The following is a 23,289-nucleotide window of genomic DNA, read 5'->3' as shown; positions in this document are numbered from 1 at the left end:
TATAAAGACCCAGGCCAGCCTGGGAAGGTCAGTATGTAGAGGGAAAGATAGAGAAACAGAATGGGAAAAGCTGAAAGAAAGCAAGAATGAAAGAAAGTAAGAATGAGAGAGGGGGTAGAGAGAGAAAGAGGAACTCGAGAGTGCTGGTGAGAGCAGAGTGGTTTCCAATCTGTTGAGGAAGTCTTTATTATACAGTGTGTGTGTGGACAGGAAGAGCTGTGTAACGAGGAGCAGATCTCGCCAAACCACCGGCCATTACTGACCATTGCTGACCATTACACCCAATGAGCTTTAACTATTTTGGATGTGTGCTATCTCCAGGTTAACAGAGTACATTCACACTTAAGTGTAATCTCACGATGGGAATTTGGAGCAACTTCTCTCCCATAACTTCTTCCTTTGCCAGCCACTGACTTTAATATAGCTTAGAAAAATAAAACAAACGTCTCCTCATGGATGACCTTATAAAATGAGATGACTCAATTTTCTGTCTTTTTTTGACCGTACAGAACATACTTATGAAAATGACTTTTGTCTTAGCTAATGTTAAGAGATTTGTTTTTTGTTTTTAAAGTTAAATGAACCATTATTTGAAACAAAGAAATGGCCCCAAATTACCCTAAACTTTTACAGTGGCTGTTCATAAATTGACTTCTTTTGCAATATGTTGTTTATTCTATGTAATATTGTTAATGTCACCTTTCCAACAATGGCACTACTCTTTACCAAATTTATACACAGCTGACATTTAGGTGGGCCAAACCAGAGCTCCAGTCACGATGAAACACGTTTTCTGCCAATCACCACCTCGTGTTAAAATCAAAAAGGTTCCAAATGCACACACCATAAGGCTTCCATTGTAACAAATAGAGGGGAGTGGAGGTGGTGTGGTGTGGGGGTGATGGACTGAAACCCAAAAACCTCAGCCTCCTTTTAAGAAAAACAAACCAGTTTTATTTGAGAGCCAGCTTGTGCATTATACTCCCCTGACCTCAGGAAGCTTTCCCTTTCAGTCCAGCTCTGGACACGCTGTTCCAACATCAGGGGACCGGGCAGATCTATGACACATGTGATGGCCAAACTGCAGTGTGGCCCTGGCCACAAATCCAGCAACATTTGGCCCCTGGAGCCTTGTTTCGTGGGAAGCTGACGCTCCGACCACAGATGGACAATAACATGGTTTTTGCTTGGCGTGCATTGGTGTTTTGTAAATTAAGTGACATATTGCTTGGCTTAGCATAACCTATTGTAAAACTATCCATAATCATTCATCCTCATGGGGAGGGGATGTTGAGTAACGGCAGTATAAGGATTTAGAGTGATTTTTACACAAGTATTTCAGGGTTATTTAATGGAAGAATATTTCAAGAAATTACGTGGAATATAAATGTAAGCCACTGCTAGTTGTGAAAGTCCTACAGTACACCACAATGCTTAGCAGCAGCTTGGTCATGCTGCTATCAGCTTCTGATGGTGTGACAGGTTTAAGTCAATCATGTTGTAATAATGTGAGGGTAATACCTTGTACGTCTTGACAGGAATAATCCTCAAACCCCACCACGTTTTTGGGATTCCCCTTTTATCGGGCTATTTTAAAGCAGCGTTGCCAGGTGTTCGATAATTATTGTATTTGTACAATAATCTTCCCCTCTGTATGATCAATAACGTCACAGTCTGCTCTGTGTCCAGAAGCCTTCAAATTTAAATAAAATTTTAAATTTAAAGAATCATTTAAACAATATAGTATGTCTTTTTTTCACATCCAATTCGTTTATTATATAGAGGATTGTGTTTTCTGGGTTTTTGGTTTCTGTTTTCACACACCTTCCCTGCATCAGACTCATTATTCGTTCCTCGCTCCAGAGTTTTTCCAGCCAATCAGCTCCCTGACTGTTCTCCCACCGCATCATCACTTCTATGCTGCATTAATGGGATGTCGAAATAATCGGAATGACAGCTTTCCACCTGGGAAAATCACATGAGCGGCCTCTCGTGTCAGAAAAACAATCGCAACTCGAAGATAATTTTATAACATGAGTTGCCGACTTGATGTCATAAAGGCATAAGTATGGTGGGCAAAAGTCAATGTTTGGTCACTGGTAAGAAACGTTTCCATTAATTCACATATTAATTATCAATTTTTGATAACATGTAATGTGTAATATGGTATTAATGTTAACTGCTGACCGTGTAGAGTGACCTAGATTGATTAGAAACTTTTTTTTTTTCATAAATCCTGATAACAAGTCAGGTGAAGCTATTTCAGCCTTTCCTTATCCGTCTGACAATGATAAACCTCTGGTAGCAACAGCCATTTTTTTCAGCGGGTCTCCTCAGCCAGTAGGTATCTGGGCCAAGATTTCCTCCTCAGGGTGCTGCTCATTCCAGCTAATCCCTGTGAACATATATCTACATATGTCTGCAAATAAATAAATATAAATTCAAATATAAAGCTAAGTCACTGTCAGACAACAGTTGACGGGGTTCTGAGATTGCATTTCGGCCAATATGATCTGCCTCTTTTGCTCTCCACATGAACTGTTAGCCTGCTGCTCAAACGTGATTGGTCAGTGCTACATCTGTAGATATCTGCTTATAGAAATGTAACAAATCAAACCGCTAATAGTACTAACTCAGTACAGTATTAACAATGGAAACAGTGCTGACTGAGTTAATATTTTTAACCCAGGGGAGAAACAGGAAGATAGGTGCTATGCTTCTGCAACTGTATGGACACAGTGCAGAGCACTGGCAAATAGCTAGCCAGGTGGATAGACACACAGGGAATCACATGCACTAACATGCACAAGCAGTCTGACCAGCTAGCACAACAGCGAACACAGAAGCTAGAAATATAACACACAGAAAGGTAGCATGATGGGCATTCTGTCTGTGCTCAGGACGCCATTACAAGCAAATTTTGGTCTGCTGCTGTATTACAGCTCCTTTAAGGAGAACATTATGTCAATGATAGTAATTCCACAGAATCGAACTAACAATTTACCTTTTTTGGACAGTAACCATACATTCTATTTTTGTTATTCAGTGAAACTTGTATATGAGCAGCAGGTTTTTTATTTTGGCAACAGTTTTGTTGGACTACCCATTATTCTGTTCCAGGAAAGCCATGCATACCTCTCCATCAGACAATGTACTGATTTTTATCTCCTGCTTGACAGAAATGCCACAGACTTAAACACTTTTTTTTTCTGTCGGCCTTGTCCAGCCTTGTGCTGTTGGATCGAGTTCCTTGGAAACCTGCTTTGTAGAAAGATGACATCTGGAAGCCTTGGTGTCTACTGCTTTCATAGTGAATGTTTATGTTTTGAGACCACTGGTGAGTCTAATCTTGTCATGTTTTATTAAGACCTGTATGAAAGAATCTACAGTGAAGAGTCCATGACAGACCTGCGAGATACCACCATGAGGAGTTTTTGTAATCAAAACTAAAATGCACTGCTGAGGAATTTTCTGTGCTCTTACTCTATGCAATCTACTCATGGCCTTCAGTACTGAGCATGAAACACAGACATGTTGGCATCTGGTTGGCCAGGCCATGTGTTATATCCAAGGTCAGTGAAATTGCCAAAATCTCAGACATATTATTGTAACATACTGTACACACGCTCCCTACACTGCAAAGTAAACAACATTATATGCAGCCCAGAGGGCAACAATTTACCCGAGAGTGTATTGCTACCTCTATTGTGAATTGTTTATTTCTAAGACGAAGGTTTGCTGTACATAATTGCATCTGACAGAGTGCCCTGTGACAAGAAACCACACAAAGACATTATATGCTGGTAGATTGGAAAGAAATGTATATTTGTCAGCATTATGATTTATTTTGCCTGCGTACAGTAAACAAGGCGAGACAGGCAATTCCTTCCTCTCTGAAACCAAGCATATCAGGCTGGATTCCATTCTTCTCCCGTTTCATTTCATATTTCGTACAGCCCATTTGAACAATTGTGTTATTATGGCAGTGTAAATAGACCTTTGCACTGGGCAAGACTTCAGGAATGCTGATGATGTGTTAGCTGACACTATGCTGGCCGCAGGAAGCTAAAGCATCATTTATTGTAGATTGGTGGCCCTAGTGATAGGTGGGTGGTGTTTATTGCCAGCCAATCGTGTGCACAGGCCGTCACAAAATGATTGGCAAAACTGTATCAGTGTCAGCATGAATTAAATATAATAACTGGTCTGGAATTGCAAATATGTGCCGCTTTCAAATGGCTGCCTCAAATAGTGTTATTCTCCAATCATTTCTATTTACGATGCAATGTAATGTGCACCTCTTATTTTAGAGACACATTTCTACCTACTCTATGCTGTTTAATAGCACTGAGGATGTTATAGAGAGAAGCCAGGTTCAGATTACAAGACTACACATTTAAGAGCCTAATGCATGCACATAAAAATGGTAACACTTCACACATTATCTGCTGTCAAAATGTTAAGTTTCAAAATACAAAGCTTTGGCGGTTTGGTATAGCGCGGAGCTTGACCCTACATGTAGACGTTTGCTTAGTGTATGTACCACAAACCGCAGGTCAAAGCATCAACTGTCATTTACTCTCCTTTGCTGCGCTGCACAGCTGAGATGCTTTAAGTTGTGTTGCTGCTTGTAAAGTGGAACTGTGTCCTGTTATTTACTTACTGTGTGTTCAGCATTGCAGCAATTTGACTTGGGAATCGTGGCTTACAGTGAAATAAACTGCTTGTTGTGTTTGACATTAAGGAAACATTTAGTGACATTTATATGCTTTTACTTGCAGTTTGCTGTTTTTATCCTCTGCAAACCTGGGATGCATCAATTTTAAAATTCTGAGCTGATACCAGTGTTCAAAATAACACTTTGGCTGATGAAGAATAGCTGATAGCAATACCAGTGTTTTTATATTGTTGTTTATTTGGGTTTTTTTAAGCCTATTTCCCTCTTTTGTATCACGGAAACAATAAGATCTACGTTCTAAAAAAATAACTGAGTTGTTTAAAAGTAAATTAGTCCTTCATTACTCTTCCTTTGAATGAGCACAAATTCAGTCATAAAAGTTTGTGAAACAACCTTCTTATATAAACTTTCACATGAAAAACATCTTTAAAAAAAAAAAAACGCCTTCAAAAGCTTTTTCCACAATAAATAATATTTATATTTCCCTCTCTAATATCTATTTCATATTGCTGTATTTATTCATGTTTCTCGCCAAAAGAAATACATTTTGCATTTTTCAAATTGAACACATCATGCGAATGTTATAATTTCCCTTCACCTAATACTCATTTTTACTAAAAAGAGCTGGAATGCAGGATGAGACAATGGAAAAACAGTGGCCACTGCCGTCGGTGAATGTCATCTTATTGGGCTGATGACAATCTGCAAGACAAAAATCAGCCGATACTGATGTTCAACCACTGAATTAGTGCATCCCTTCTGGAAACATCTCCTCTGGCCCACCTTTGATGCAGTAAAGCAGCTGGACCTTGCACATTTGGCGCACCAGGCATAGCCCAACTCTTCAAGAAGGTGGTTATGGGAATTACAGAGGGAAGCTGTGTTTGCATGGTCAGCCAAGTCTGCCGCTCATGGAAACTTTTTTTAAAAATCCTATTTTGATACAAAGAAGCAAAATAACAAGCAGCTCAAGCTGCTCCACTTTTCCATATTTTGATTTTGTTTTTTTAATGGAGACCCCAGTAAGAGTAGCTACTGTGTAAGCTAATGGGGATCTTAATAATCAACAAAACAAATGTGATAAACAGCATGTTAGGGAAACAGGGTATACTCTGCACAGCTGCATATAAACAGGAGTATTAGTGGAATATTCATGTTTATTAGATATGTAAACAGCAATCGCATTTAGGAAAATCCACCACTGCAATAAAGTTACTGTCTAGATTTTTGCAAAATTCAGGTTTAAAATACGACCAAATACAACCAATCATATTGACTATTGCAGGAGACTGATAAGGTTTAGATACTGTCATTAAAATGTTCACATAATAAGAAATTCTTTGAACATTGGTACCAACCAAGCTTATAAACCATCATTTTTCACCTCATAAATTCCACTTACACAGCTGACTCAAGCCACAATGATAAAGGCCAAGTGAGTATAGTTACCCTGGATCATGTACAGGGCCTGGATTAACCCCTTCCACTGCCTCCGCCAGTGCCCTGGCCTTGTCTGCCCTCTGCAAGCCCCCATTTACCTCCACCTAAGAACTCATGGAGCCCAGCCAAAAAAATACATAGTATGTAAGAGCACAATATAGGCTGAGCTGCCAATCTGAATACAGTGAGACTTTCCACTCTCTTTCCATTTCACTTTATTCATTTCTGTGTAAAAAGTAAAAGAAAAAAGGGGTTTGTAAGCATAGAGGATTTATGCAGAACTCTGATGGTGTACCTGAAGGACAACCACAGTGTAAATCTTTTCCCCTGAGGAAGGAGATTCAGGATGTGGCTTTGAAGGAAAGCAGCACTCTGTGTGTGTATGTGTGTGTGCGCGTGTGTGCGTGCGTGCGTGCATGCGTGCTTGCGTACGAGAGAGAGAGAAAGAAAGAAAGGGAGAGAGCATGAAAGTGAGTCTTGCACTCAACATCCATGCATGCATATGTGTTGGTGTGAGTGTGTGTATGTGTGTGTGGTCCTCTTAGTGAGGTGGAAAATTATTTTTAAGTTTTAGTCAAATATTTGCTTTTCCTTCGAGCTGCCAATGACGTTTTTAGAACTAAAGCAGGACTTGACACTGGTGAGACGTGTGTGAAAAACTGAGAATGGAAGTTTATGCGGGATCCTAAGAATGAGCAAAGCATTACTCAATAGGAGGGGAGATCCTGAGGCTTATTTACTACACGAGAGAACAACAAATTGCATGCAATTAAAGTCATGTTTATTTTCATCACAGGAGTGTTTGAACCTTTCCCCGTCTGGGATTTACATTGAGAAAATACACAGACACAACTGCAGACATCACAAATGAGTAACTTGGCATCGGTGACACTGTGGCAGAACCCAAACAAAAACCCAGGTTTGTTTAGTCAACCTGACCAATACTTTGTATTGTGGGCGACGCTGTTTAGCTAGGTTTAACTGCAATACAAAGCTTGATGTAGTCTTCCAGCCTGGTAAAGAAGGAGCTCTGAGGGCTAGCCTTATAGGACTCAGTCTTATCAGAAGTACTCGATCCCCGAGGGGAAATTGCCTTATGTTAGTCATTGTGAATCCATAATGCATTGGGGCTTTTGTTTACCAGTTTCGCAAGTGTAAGAAACGTCCTGAACATCAAGGAAATCTAGAAATACTCTAAAAACCAAAGATGACTTATTTCCTTATTACCTATGCAGCAACTGACAAAATTACACTGACTGAGAAGGAGGTTCAGGGGAAACGGCATCTCTAAACTCTGCAGCTCTGCAGTAATTCCAAAAACACACCAGTATCAGCCTGCAGTGAGCTGCCATGCAGTGTCAAAGTAAATCTGCGGTGGCTGCTCCGAGCTGCAGCCATTTGATTCTGTGGTGAAGTGTGGCTCGACTAAACTGGGGAGAATAACGGTGAATTGCAGCCAGAGAAAACCTGCAGCCATAGACGTTTTCAGGGGGACACAGTGGACATTTCGCCTTCAGTACTTGTGTATTTGTCCCTATTAAAAACATGAAAGTGGCAGAGGACTTACATTTTGACAAAATGAAAGACATCACCATAAACTGATGCAGAAAAATTCACCAGAATGTGGGGCGTCTGGTGGCTCAGTGGATAAAGCAGGCGCCCCATGTACAGAGGCTGTGTCCTTGCCACAGCGACTGCGGGTTTGATTCTGGCCTCGGCCCTTTGCTGCATGTCGCCCCCTCTCTCTCTCTACCCCTTTCACGTTTAAGCTTTCCTGTCAATTAAAGGCATAAAAGTCCCAAAAATACTTTTTTTTTTTTTAATCACCAGAATGCAGGACAATAAGTGTTTGACATATAAATTTTCATTTTAGTATTTTTCATTTCAGTGTCAAATGTGTAACCTTGCAACCATGCCGTCCACCTGCCCCATGAAAACACCTCCTTACCTCTGCTCTGGAGTGAACGTCACCGCCTTCATCTTCAGCTGAGCTGTGTGATTGGCCAGCTGGGTGGAATTGAGGAAGTATGCAAGATTTTAACTTCTTTCTCAGGCTCAGTTTTTCAGTCTTTACACAACTATTTCTGGCGTTTGTTGTATGTACAGCGGAGTGCAACACTATGAATACCTTCCAAGAAAGATGGTCTTAAAGTGCACACCCACATCTCCATCATTAAACGATGAATGTGCATCTCTCCCCTCATGAAGGCCAGCTTTTCAGACTCCTGCGATTGTCCAGTGTTTGGCCACTCAGAACAGCTATTCAAGCAAAAACTTTTGCATTCTGACCTTCTCGGGTAACACATAGTATGATTTCATTCATAAAAATTTTAAGCTCTACCGTGCCAAAAAATGGGGTAACCAAGAGGACTCTTTTGTCAATAATTACTTGTCCTAAAAGTTAAGTGTTAAAGTCATCTTTACCAAGGAAACAATAATTCAACAAAAAATCTTATCCACTTGCTAGCTTTTTTTCAAAATAGGTAATTATTAGTTGACAGCGGCTTATTTGACTAATCTGCAGCGCTTGTTAACTTTGATTCAGGCACGTGGCTTATGCAAGATACAAGGAATCTTAACTTGTCCTCTCTCAGCTAACTAGCTCTTGTCAGGAGAAGAAATGCAAAGAAAACTTTCACAACGGGTCTCACAGTATCATAAATAGCTGCTTTTTGTGTGAGAAGCACAAGAATCTTCAGCTTATGTGATTATTTGAGTCTGTAATGTGGAAATACTTCAACCAATCAGTGGCCAGGCAGATCAAAGACATAATTTAGTTAGGTTTTAGAGGTACTCTTGGTAACTTTTTGAAGACATGCTAAAAGGAAATTTAACTAGGAACAAATCCCAGGAAAAAAATACTTTTTCAATATGGCATTTGAGTTGTTCAAATTATGTCCTAAATTATTTAGGAACTGTAAAAAAAAACAACATGGTTTTGGAATGTAGCAAAAGAACTTGAAATGTTTGTTTCTAACTCTATAATGACTTAAGAGTTGTTGATCAACAGTTTATTTCCACAGTTTCCTGTTTCAGGCTGCTCAACAGTCTTGGCACTGTCATGTTGTGAGGAATGTGCTGTTAAGCCAGTACCACCGCTTCTCAACTTCAATTAAGAGTGGTGGCCAGGCCCAGATGGACTGCTGTATAAAATCATCTTTTCAAAAAGAGAAGGAATTACTCAGTGTTTCATCAACAGATATTGATTTGGACCCAAATGAAAATTCCCAATCCTCCAAATATTTATCACCAGCTTGCCTTATCTTGATTAAACTGAATTCCATTCAGAGTTAATCATAAATGATTCATAAAGGAAGCGGTCACTTCTTAAGTATGTTATCATTATTTATATTGTGGTTCAGGCTGTTCTCATTCCCTGTTAGTACTCATACCTATGAAAAGTAATGCATTATTTGCATATCATCCATGTTAGTGTGAGCCAAGGTTTGTGTCCTGTGTTACACTAAAGAGCAGTGCTGAGTCATTTTAAGTTATGTACACCTCTAACGTCGCCTTGTCGCATTATGTTAAGTACGTAACGTGATGACACCCAAATCTAATTCTTTTTGTCAACCTAATCTAACCAGCAGGGAGTGCTAATTAGTAAGATATCATGGTGCTGATTCATAAGATATCATATGAAGTGGGTGCAGAATACGGTGTGTGTAAAATTGCAGATTTTTTTTTTTTTGTACTGTGCTCTGTATGGCTTTTACCTTTTAATATTCACTTACTCTAATTGTCTCCAAATACACTTCACTCCACCATAAGCGTCAATGTTCTAGCACGGTTTGACTGTGAAGACCGCTCACTGATGAACGCATTAAGTTGTACTGCACCACCGGGACTATTACAGAGCGACAGTGAGCCTTATATCTTTGGATTGTTTGCCCTTCATGACTGATTTCTTTGACTGACAAAAAAAATATATATATATAAAAAAATGGCTGTAATGTGACAGAATCACAATATTTATTTACAGTAACTTCCGGGTAGAAACCGCTGTGTCACGTACATATAATTAAACGGCACTAAGCAAACTCTGCCTTAATTGATCAGTTTTAAGCCACCTATAAAAAGGCCCACCAAAAAAAATTAGTATAGCATATGCATATAGCATATATTTAGAATATTTTTACCGCTTTACCATGCCGTAAGACAGCCCTTACCAATGGGAATTTGAAGCCGTTATATCAAAAATACTCAGCTGAGAAAAACGTTTTACTCATTTTCCTCCACTGATTAGCTGTTGTAAAAGGTAAAGCGGAGCACATATTCAAATAAAGTACACACTTAAACTGGTACTGATTTTTTAGGTGGCTAAAATATGTTTTTGCTCTGGGCCCATCCATCTTTCGCACCGTTAGATTTGGTTTATCAAAGACGTCAGAAAAGCAACACAGTTCATAAAAGAAACTCATCAGATCGGTCAGACCACTGGGTTTAACTCTGTATCCTTTCATGGTACAGTTAGGACTGAAAATGACAATAGAAAGCTAGTTTTCTACCAGGAAGTGACTTTTGTTGTTGGCGTGACGTCACTGTGATCCGGTCTATTTGCACGCCCCTTTGGGTGGTGCCCTGGGCAGCTGTTTGTCACCCACAGAAAGATTTGCCAATAAAACATATGCGCACATTTTTGGATGATTTCATACAAACTGTTGGGAACGTGTGGTTAAATCACAATTAGTTGTTAGACCTTGATTTCTTCTTTTTTTCAACTGTTCGACATTTTGTGAACCCTTTACTATGTTTAAATTTTCCCAAAAGAAAGTAATAGTCCATGATGAAGCTTTCAAATGGAATCTCCTTCCCTTTTATCATGCACTTCACCACAGGTGTAAAGTTTTTTTTCTTTTAATGTCAAGATATTAATCAGTGGAAGCAGATGACAGCAGAAACCAGCAGCCTGTAGGTCATGAATACGTGATGTTGACGAAAACAACTGACATCCCTTTGACAAAAAATGTTTTCCAGCTGTCCTTCAGTGGTTGAAGCACCCTTCCCTCCTGCTCTCCCTGAAATCCCCACCTGCGACGAGAGGTACCAACATCTTCTCTGCCTACCTACTGCCAAAGACTCCCCGGCTCCTCATTCCAGCGCATCTCTCAGCACTGCCTCTCTTATCCTTCTCTACACTCTGCCAGAAAAGCACCTGAGGGCCTGCACTCCTCCGCAGGTATTTCTGCTGAAAGCTATAATAAATCATTTGCCTTTTGTGTCTCGGCTTTCTGCCTATTTTGCTAATGTGTTTTCTCTCCTCCATCCTGGTTTCGGAGTTGAAAGAGGCCTACTTTAAATAGGTGCAGGAGTGTGCTAAGACAGATTCGGTGCTCGCAAGTGATTCTTTCTCCTTGTCATCACTCCAATGCCCCATTTCCCCAGGCTGAATAGCACAGGAAGCACAACGCTGGAGACACATTGTGACAAGTAACAGGTATAGGAGAGGAAGAAGAGGGGGAAAAAAGAATAGGCTTTTGTCAAAATGTAATTGAATATTTGATTCATAGTCCTCTGTTGACTTTTGTTGCTGTCCACAAGTGTTTTGACCATAGCGCTATATCAAATGCCAGTGACTTTGGTTGTGGTAAAGTGACTCTGCAGGGAAGAAAGTATAGTGTTTATTCAAGGGGGAGAATTTCACATTTTGACCAAATTGACTCTGTATAGAGAACAGCTCAGCAGGCCATGTAAATATCAAAAAAGGTTTAATGAAACCAAGAGGGATGACAGTTTCCAAAGTACATATTATCTATGGAGAGGTCACAGTGGGAAAGCGGCCCGCCGTCCGTCTGCATTGCTTTTGGTGGCCAGAAAGTCATGAGCGATCATTGGAATTTTCTGGTCAGAGTGTTTGAGCCCGAGCCTTCCTGACAACCCCTTCCTCACTGTGTCATCCCCCCTCCCATGCACGCACTAACACAGACACATGCACACGTGTACACAAAATATGAACATATGAACACACACGCACGCACAAATACACACACACACACACACACACACACACACACACACACACACACACACACACACACACACACACACACACACACACACACACACACACACTGCCATCCAGCTCAGTGGCTTGGAGCTTTTGCAAAGTTCCTAAATCCGCCTCTTGCATTCGGGGTCGGTGGGAGCGGACTTCCTGAAAACAATGGAATGGACTAATCTGCGGATTTGCCAGTGGATTTGATAAAGGCCCATGTTCTAAGCCAAAGTTTCTCTGACCTCTTGTTAAAAACTTCTCATCTCTCCCTGCCCATCCCTCCCACCCTTGTTCTTTTTGTGAATAGGGTGAGTGGATTACCAAGGTGCTGTGTCTCTAATTAAACTCTTCTCTCCGTTGCATCCCCCCGTTACTTCTATCCTTCCGTCTTCTGTCCCACAGGCACGCAGACAATCCTCACATTCTCCCTTTCTTTCGGCATTTCGGCACAACCGTTAGTTGCGATGAAAAGGCTCATGCTGATGCCTCCCAACAGGAGTAAGGCACAGCGGTGTCAGGGTCACAAGTCAAAGGTCAATCCTCAAGGGTCAGGCGGAGGTTAATAAGGTGTTTTGTCACTTGAAGAAATGTCTAATCTCCCTGAGATTCAAAAGGATGCATCTTTCCTTTGGCAAACTTCACAAGTAGCCGCCTACCCCCTCCTCATCCTCCGTCTAACCTCTTCTTTTAAGTCCACTCCTCTTTGTAGTCCACCCTTTGTAGTCCATTTCAACAAGGCAATACTTTCCAAAGCTGGGTTTGTCCAGGATTAATTTATGGCAACATTTCCCAAATCCTCTCTTTCTATCTTCTCATCATCTTTCATGGAAAGCTGTCCTGCGCCAGCCTGTTTGAATGGCTAACTAGTTGATTCCCGTGAAACAATTAAAATTCCAGCCTTTGGCCCTCGCTCCGTGAGCTGTCTTGAAGCAGGGAGCCCGGTCGGGCACAGATGCAACTTTGCTGACAGGAGCCCTCTTGATGAGGGTATTATTTTAATGGAAAAGAGTTGCCTATTCATTACGTGCATGTGGCCATCACTGAGACACAAAGCACAGATAATGACAGGAACCAAAAGCTGGCGGGGCGCCAGGTCAGCTAAAAACGCTGCCCACTGGCCAATTTACAGTGCCAGTGACTCAAGCAGACAGCTGCAGACAATAAAGTGGAAAACAGGCCTCCTTTATGGTTTTAACTGAGCTCACAAACATCACATTTACATATCGACTGTCACTGATTAAACTTGTCATTTATTTGACTGCATGAAACAATATTATTTCCCTCCAAAACAAGGAGTAGATTTTTTTTTTTTTTTTGCAGCAGCAGCAGTGATAGCCTGCTGGCTGTTTTCACAGTCTTTCCCAGAAATAGATGCTGCTGTGCTGAGGACAGACTGGAGCTGAAACTGCAGAATGCATTTGGCATTCTTACGCCCATGTTTCCTGTTTACCGTATTATTTTCTCATGTGGTGCTTACTTCCTTATGGGTGGGCGGTAGGATGCATTTCTGTGTGCAAGTGTATGAGCGTGTGAACTTGCTTCAAAGCATCATCTTTATGAATTGACCCTAATAATCAATATTATTATTGTTATTATTTCTAACAACCGTGCTCCATGAAAAATTGCTTACAGAAAGTTATCAATGCAACACATGCTAGTGTGAAATGTGTGTTTGTGAAATATGCTCGGCTACTCCTATGCGGAAACCCACAACATTAGGTCAAGGCCATGTGGTGTGTTGTGCCACTGATGGTGAAGAATGTGACATATTGAGGACAAACAGGCTTTTCCACAAACAAAAATATGGGGAAAGCCCACATTCGTGTTTTCCACTTGTTTGTGAAACAACCACACTGTTATTGTTTTCCTGTCAATTTAAATTACAGTAGTGTGAGAGAGGACTTTTTTGGCCTTCTCTATAATTGTCCATTTCTGTGTGAAAGGAATCCCCGGACACTGTACGACTACACAGAGAGAAGTTCATTGAGTAACTTATGAACATCCCAAATCATTTTGGTTTCAGGAGAGGGATCTGTTTTCGCAGTTTAAGCCATTTCTGTAAAATGTAATTTTTTTATGCAACATTACAACAGCATAATAAAAGACACTCTAGGGCTGTGCAAATAGCTTAAATATCAATTTCACACGAGATTCAATAGAGTTTTGATTAAATGTACCACAGATGCCTTGTAATTTGTCTGTATTTCCTGTTATGAATAAAGTTTCATCTGTGATGCATTCTTTTATGGTAAAGAATTTTTTCATTGTACCACATTGTAGACACATAAAACTTAATTGTATCTTATGCACAGGCCACCTTGAGATCTGTAAAAAAATAATATCTGTAAAAGATCCCTTGCTCCAAGTGTGTATTCCTTATAATTAAAATTGTCTATATTAGGTCAAGTTAGCTTTTTCCTTTGTTCATATTATATTATGCTATATGTGTATATTTGTTCAGAGAGGATGTCAAGAGTTTTTTATGGTGTTCAGAGGTTTATGATATTTCCATTATTATTTTATTATCCCCCCACCCAGAAGCTGATTGGTGAAAGTTTGTATACTTTTATACAAAGTTATACATTTACCATGACTTTTATAACTTTTAGGGCCAAAGAATTACATCCTGTACATGAACCACACATCTGTAATAACTCATATGCTGTAAAAAAAACGTCATACAATACAAAAATGAAAAAAGAGACCAAAACCTAAAAACAGGAAACGCGCCACGAGGTAAGCCTGTGCTTGTTGAAATGTTTTTGTTTAATCACATGTATGTATATGTTGTATTCAACATCTTTACCTACACTAACATTTTACCAAAATAAATAATATTAAAACAACTACAGGATCTAAGTGTAAAATAAAATAAAATAAAATAAATCTGGGACCATGACATGTAAGTTTGATCGTGACATGTAGTTTGTCCAAGTGGCGTAGTTTAGGGCTTTTATTTTGAAATGGTAATGCGAGTAAATTACACTTTAAAGGCGAGTGCTTTAATTTGAAATGTTTGCCGCTGGTAGGAGGAGAAACCATGCTAGTGTCGTGCACAGGATAGTGTACAGTCAATGCTTTTTCAAAACGAAGGAAAATGTCATAGTAGCACCTGGCCGATAAGGGCGCAAGGTTCGTAAGTGTTTAATGTTATTTGCTATATAATATTACGTTATATAATAAAGCCCATTTAATCGTTTTTCCGAGTTTAAATGAGTACGTTTACGTTAGCAAAATGCTATATTACCATTAGCTCAGTGCACCGGATGTCTGTCATGCTTGATTATAAATTAGCTCTCCTTGGTCAAATTAATCTTGCTATTTGGAAGAAGTGTAATGTTCTTAAAGATTGTTTTGCTGTAGCTGTATTATTTTTAAATGTGGATGGAGGAGGTTTTATTTTATGTGTGATTTTTGCCCAATTGAAATGCTTTTTTATTGATTGTACCTGGGAGGTTAAATAAATATTTCAAGCTAAATATGCTTCCCTACATTATAGCACTCCATTGGAGATTGTTAAGCTACAAGGGTTAAAAGTTGTGATTAAATGGTTGTGTATTAATGATAGGGCCAGTTCATTTTCAATGTAACCTTTAACATATAAAACCTGTGAGTTGTGGTGGGATGTCATTGGAAGGTTATAGTAGAGTGATATGTTCCATCAGGATGTTAAAGAGTTGTAATGGTTTGCTTTTGTTCTGTTTATGTGATGTGTTCACAGCATGTTTCGTCGCTTCAGTGTCATAAATACAGCTTTTGTGAACCATCACTAAGAGAGCAAGACCATCATTCAGCAGAGGATGCAACAAGTACTTCATGGACAGACGTAAGTTACATGATGCTACATTTAGACAGCACTGACTTTTGGCTTTACGCTCAACACGAACAGTGATCTTCACAGTGAAAGTATGTGTTTGTTTGACCCATCCACCATCCCTTCCTCTCACCCTTTGCTTTCTCAGTTGCTCTGAGAATCGCATATTGCCATGGATGGGTTTACAATGGAGTTTGTTGAAAGCCCAGTGTAACTCACAGAGATGCCAAAGGGGGACTTAGAGGGGCATGATGACCTTAGAATTAAAACTGGCTAAAATTACAGATGATGATACAGTGAAAAATTAAATGCTGCTTGGCCCAAGGTCACAGGCCCACAACAAGAAGAACCTATGGTAGGGTTATCACGATACCAGAAATTCAGTAGTCGATACCAATACCAGTAAATGTATTTCAACATAAAACTTGTTTATTAAAAGCTGTTGGATATTCAACTTTAGGTATTTAAGCCTTTAAGTATTTAATTTCATACTGATATTTATTATATTTATCTGTAGTCTAGGGTTATGTGGGGACAGGGGTGTTGAGGGTAGGCCATTGGTCAATACCCCAGAAAATCTCGGTCTTTTTCACAGCCTAATGTTTGTAGGGATGGAGGCAGAACTGTTCTTTGTTTTTGTTGTATTAATGTCAGTGAAATTTGGTTTGGTCAGGGCTATTAAATATTAAATCATTCATATTTGCTCACTGCATCTTAGCCATACTTACCTTTAGGTGTGCATAAACTACAGGTCATGCATTTCTTTTTAAAATACAAAAATGTGAAATTTCCGATTATCATATTGGTTATCAGCCTAAGGAGCGGGCAATTAACAGGTCAGTATCAGTTAAAAAAAAAAATTAACATCCCGCATCCCTAATGTAAAACAAACAAGAAGCCTACTGTGCTTTGTCACAAACAACTTTTTAGATTGCGCAGCATTTCAAGGTGGTGGAGGTGATGTTTTTATGTTGAAAACATGAACAGCTTTTCTCCTTGAAACAACTGTAGCCTATTTGTTGAAATCACAGCCAAAAACTATATTTCACAAGATTATACTGAACTCATCACAATAATGTTACCTTTACCCAAATAATATCTCATTTTTACTGAGCAGGGCTCGAACATATCACAGTGTAATTCAGTATAACCTTTGTTCCAAACGAATTGAACTAACAAAAGTTCTTATCAAACGCAGATTACTGGGCCATTATTATTAGTTTAAAGCTTTGGTTACGATGAAAGGGGAGCTGTCACCAACCTCTCGAAATTTGTTAATAGGTCAACTTGTCGTTTCTTCAGGTGCTTTGCTAAACTGATTGTGTTAGTACCTTTGGTGAGAGAAAGACGAGAGACAGTGGAGTGATGAGGACAGGCGGGGCTGTTTGGGCACTTGTGCATGTGTGTATTATCTTGCTGTTTTTGCGATGAGTGGAGGTGGAGCTGCGGCTCTGGCCACATTAGAGTAGCCATCTTTGTGTGTTTGTGTCCCTGCTGGTAGGCGTTCTCTTGGCCTGCTGATGGCGATATCGTTGCTACGGTTCCATCATATTTTTGGTGTGTTGGCATTGACTTGATACCGAAGAATTGGTTCTCGTGACATAGCCTATGGGTCCCCGTAGCAATGGTTGTTTTTACCTGGTCAACACGGTGGCAAATCGCAGCTCCTAAGGCAGTGGACTTGAGATAACTCCACATTTTCAGCTACATTTTCAGGCTCAGATCAGCATTAAACAACCAACCCCAACAGTGCATGTTTTACCCAGTGACAAAATGTTAATGATGAACTGTAGTACCACAGATTCTTACACAATACGATGTGGTTTCCTTTCTGAACGCTCCGTCTCATTTGGCACAAAAACCTTTAATAAGGGCTGTTTTTCCCTGAATTTGCATGACTATTTTAATACCACTGAAAATTCTTTTAATGCTGAAAAACTTCAACCACTTGTAAACCGCTCAGCAGTGGCAGTTAGTGAATCCGCTCTGTTGCATGTTTAAAGTGTAACGTATAGAGTTCCTTGCTCCTTAAAGTCAGTGGTGGGATGGTTGCTCTTCGCTGACGTTCTCTGTGTGGTCAGTTATTTCAACGGTGGGTTACAGCTGCTCTGCTTTCGCCGTTGCTCCCAGGCTTATTGCGCGTCCTGCGGTTTGGTATCGCCCAAAGGTGTCTGATGCATTTGGCCGTCGTGCTCGGGTGGCCTGCCCTGCGGTCGCCCTCTGTTTGGGTTTCTGCTTCATGCTCAGATTAGCAGCTATCTCCACTGGGCTCTGGCTTTTCCTGGAAGCTGGCTCTTTCATTGAGTATTTGCTTATGTTTCAGTGTGAACTGGCACACTCTTCCGCGTTCCAGATAGCCTCCGCTCTGAATGGTTCAGCTCGGTGCCAGGAGCCATAGTGTACTTCAATCTCCAGCTATTGATTTACAATTTTGACTACGGACGGTACAGCCACTTAAATAGCCACTTAAACCTGTATCTGGTCTCATCGAACATAAACACATTTCTAGATCGCAAAGTCAAGCATAATAACATACTACACTTGATACAGAGATTATTTTGTTTATGAATGTAAAGTATACAAGGTCAGTGTTTGTGTGTGTGTGTGTGTGTGTGTGTGTGTGTGAGCTCTGTTTAGTGTCTGGATAAATTGTTGTGTATTCAGGCGGTTTACTTGCTGTCATCTAAACCACTTATTGTGTCTATATGGTGCTTGTTATGTCTGTGGGAGACTTGTGCAGTTTACAGGCTTTTATTATCAATATCTCCCATTGCATATGATTACACATACAACAAACTCCAGTAATAATGAGGATTGCCAGGCTCAGAGTTCGGAGCTTTGCATGAGATGAAGCAATATCAGTTGCACTGCCAGACTCGAGTTAGCGATACCCCTCTGGAGGTTTCACCACACAACTCAAACATGATCAATCCCAATAAAACTGTCACATAGTGCATAAAGATTTCTTCTTCTCAGCCTGCTCATCTCTCCAAAAACATTCTGTCAAATATTGGTGACATCTTCCTCATGATGTATACAACTTTACAGCATGCTCTGCTTGTAAGGATTTTCCTTCACTAATGAGTGTATCTGGTTGCCCCGAACTGCAGCGAACAAATTAGCGGAGATGATTACACTGCCTTTTTACAAACTTTATCTGCTAATCTCTTGTTCTCTCGGTTTCATTTACCCTCTCCCTCTCTGTCTGCTTGGTGGGAATACATCATTGTCTCAGCAGCGAGTGTGTTTCAGTCTTGCTTTGAGTGATAAGTAGAACCCCTGAGACGTGCCAAGTGCTGTTTCCCAGAAGTTTACTAAAGGACGTTTCAGCACCTCTTTCGCTCTCATTGCTTTCATTGTGCTTATTTGCATTCATGATTAGTCTTGCTCTACTGGAAGTGTGGCCTCATCCCCACGGCATGAGGCCAGCGCCTTTGTTGGGCTTCTTATAATAAATGCAAAGCCTGGCTTTCTTGATTGGCTCTATCATTGTCTCGTTAGGTGCTCTGTGGTTTTCTTCAGTTTGCACGTGGAAATAGAGATCCTCCTCTCCAGGCTGAGATAGATAGATGGAGGAGCAGATAGCTGTAGATAGGTGAGGGAGGCAAATGTGTATAGATTTTAGGTGTGAAATATGAGCTCCCAGTAAACCAAGACTAGAGCTGGGTACTCTTGGAAGTTTCCCAAGCACCAGCTCTGATTAGTCACATTTAATAATGTTCTCCAACATTATTTTTCATGATATCTTTTATGTCATTGCAAAAAACGCAGATTTAGATATTTACATGAATGTGGGTGAGTCAGTTGCCTGGCGGAGGTGGGGAGGGGGTGAATGCAGCAGCGGCCCAAGCTCAGTCATTCTCACGAGAGCGCTGCTGGTTTAGATTTGGAAGCCAGGGCAAAGTGCCAGGGGCTCTTTTCACCGGGGATGAGCCACTAATCTGAGTTTGTGTCCCACTGATGGGGCTTCCTGACCAGTTGAGGATGTTGTCATCATTGGTTAATGTTGAACTTGCTCATGGGGGGTCACATGAGCCGCTGCCAAGCAGCCGCTGCAGGCAGGGCGAGGGAGGAGGGAGACAGAGGTGTGTGGCCCGGGCACTGCCATTTTCCATCCTCAAAGGTCTCATTTATTTATGTTGTGCAGAAACATTACTATTTTAATTTCTTTATTTCAGTATTTCAAGTCTATATTTTGTTCCATCAATAGCTTTATTTTAAGTTCCACATTTTGGGAAAGTATACTTATTCACTCTTTAGCCAGGAGTTTTATGAGAAGATCAACACCATTCTCATGTCATTATGGTACACATGTAGCAAGACCTTATGTATAGAATATTTTGTCAAATTACTTTGTCTTGTTTACATTATGTGCAACTAAAAATAAGACAATATGTGCAATATGTGACAAATTTATTGCTTTATAGCTTTATTTTCTGAAGTCTTACACAGCCATTTCTAAATTTGTAGGTGTCAGAAACAGCTCCTAAATCAGCCCAACTGTCTAAAAAAAGGTTTGCATTGCACGTTTTTGCAGACGATGATTACGTTACATTTGTGCATTCCGTATGTGTCATACCAGAATGTCTAATGTGACGTGATAAAGAAGCTGACTTTGCCATTGGGATGTGGAAGGGATGGTGGATGTCAAGACCAACAAATTATAAAAACAATCTTTCGGCAACCTTTCGTGGTGTTTCCTAGCAGAGTTTGAGCCACTGAACTTTTATATTTTTATCAGCACATTGTGGCATTTCCCAGTGGTGTTTGTGGCAACGAACCTGGGTGTTTTACACCAACACATTACAGTGTTTATTAGTGACATTTGAGCCACCAAACATGGGTGTTTTAAGCGAAAACATGATCTTTTCCTAACCATAACCAAGTGTTTTTTGTTCCTAAACCTAAAAACACACAGCATTGTTCAGGAAGTTTTAAGTTTCAACTCGAGGTCGACAGATTATCGGCCTGGCCAATTATTGGGGCCGATTTTCTGTATCAGCATTATATTTTAATGATTGCCGATAAAATTAATTAATTAAAGTGCAAAGAAAACGTCAGCATGGGTGGAACTTTTACTTTGTAAAACCTCATGGGGCTGTTTTTATTTATTCATTTTATATTTAAATTTTCACTTGACTTTATTAAGAAAAGTTGCTAGGAACTTTCTGTATATAATGTTGAGCATTTCAGTTGCTATTAAACATTTGCTGAAGGTATTTAAACAAAGCTTCGTGTTGGAGTTGTTATAGTCCAAATTCTAAGTACTGACAGAAAGATTTTTTATTTTTATTGTAAATGCATATCGGTTCCAAATATTGGAACCGATAAATCATTAACTGCTAATAATTGTTATCGGTACCGACCCTGAAAAGCCAAAGTCGGTCGACACCTAGTTTCAACATACCTACTACAAAGTCACAAACAAAATAACACATCTGTTATTTGCAGAAACGTATAATCTGAACATTTTTCTTGTGATTTGGTTGCCCAAATATTATGTGGCTTTGACTATCGTGGTGGCAAGTGGTTTGCCTCTACTTGAGACCTGATCTACTCATCTGACCTTTGCAGTCCAAATCACAGGTAATAACCTACCAGCACGCATTTGTAAATGTGCGGAAGCTTCCCTCTTCCATTACAGCTCTCAGTGCCAACATGAGCACACTTTGTGTAAATCTCCTCTACAGAGCAGACCTGATATTAGACTTGTGTTTATTTGAACAGTCTTAGAGAACCAGGTGGCTGGGGTTTGCCACAGCAGGTCAGCTCAGATAGTCTGTTAAGTTGTCATTGAAAAGTGCAATAAACTTTCTTCCAAGCACTTTCCCGTGCTTGTCTAAACAGTCTTGGATTCACTTATTGTCCTGTGTGGCAAATCCTACAAATCTGGCACCTCAGCAGGCAAAAACAAACAGTAGAACAGTATTTTCAACAGTGTTTGACCCAAGTCTGCTCCAGAGGAAGAGCAGCTACAGTAGAAGGGCTATATTTACTCTCCTGGTTCCAGCTGAGAGCTTTTTGAAAGGAACCAGCTCCTCCACCACAGGAAAGGTGTCATGGTTTAGCAAGGTGTGGGCACAGCACATTCCTGGCATCGCATGCGAACCCGCGGGTGGAAGCCACCCTGCTACCGGCCCTCATGCGGCTGGTGAATGGAGGCTGTTGGATTGAGAATGAGGAGCTGCAGGGATGGGTTCATGTTGAGGTAAACAGAAAGTGTGACTCACTGCTAGTCCAGACAAATGCCACCCGAGACCACAGACAGATAAGTCTGCCACACTGTCTGTCAGCCACAGATGATGTAACAGGAATCAGAGCCCCTTCCCCACACCGCCACCACCACCACCCTCCTCTTCTTCACTCTGCTGTGTTTGTCATCTGCCTCTTTGCTGACAGCTTGGTACAGGCCAGGTTAGACCAGGCCAGTCGCCACACAATCCTTCTTCTCTGCGCCTCTTAGTCACCTCCCAGACTAAACCAGCTGATTCCTGCTTGCCTCTCTGATGCTAAAATAGTTGCATTATGTGATTGCCATCTGCCCAGCCAGACATGAGCTGTGTTCAATAAATTGTGTTCTTCTTTTCAGCATCCCAGACACTCTGCTTTAAGATGCTGATGTGAATTCAGCCTGATGCTTGTCACGCACCATTTTCTCCATGTGTTTCGGAAACAGCAAAGCGAGATGCACAGAAGCTTTAGTGATGTGGTTCAGCAGCACTTAGATTACCTACATGCTTAGCATTCATCAGTCAGGTATACCAAGGAATGTGTTCACGGCAGTCTTGGCTCATTGCTCCTCAGATATCATACCACCACCATGCCTACCAGAATAAACATTCAGCCGGAAGGGAAACATGCAGCTGTAATTCCCATGGGAGAAACTGAAGAGGGGAAAACCTCTTTCTGTGGTTGTGGTGGTCGTGCTGATCTCATGGAGGACTTCATGGGATGATCATTGAAGGAAGAAGGAGGTCAGCTTGGTCATTTTATGGCACCTCATTATTGTGGGTGTATATTGATATAAATGAATGCATGGACGGATGTTCATTGCCTGCCTACCACCGGTTATGTAGTGTAACTCGTCCATTTTCATTTTCCATGAGGTGTTTAACCGTATAACCTTTGAAATGGTCAGGCGTGAGAGGGGTCTCTGACAGTAAAAGAGACACTGGCTGCAAATTCATGAGACTGCGTTTTTCCTTCTTAATATGATCAGTTTGACAAGTTTCAAAAGTGTTTCCTTGATTGCTTAATAAAAAGATATCCTGTTGATATAAATTCACAGCCGGGAAACGGAGAAAATGATATGTGCAGTACACCAAATCTGTCATTGCACCATGGGCAAACGTGACCTTTAAA

This window comes from Plectropomus leopardus, chromosome 11 (assembly GCF_008729295.1).
Source record: "Plectropomus leopardus isolate mb chromosome 11, YSFRI_Pleo_2.0, whole genome shotgun sequence".
NCBI classification, from domain to species: Eukaryota; Metazoa; Chordata; class Actinopteri; order Perciformes; family Serranidae; genus Plectropomus; species Plectropomus leopardus.
The sequence above is the reverse complement of the archived record's forward strand: the minus strand, read 5'-3'. Positions refer to the sequence as shown.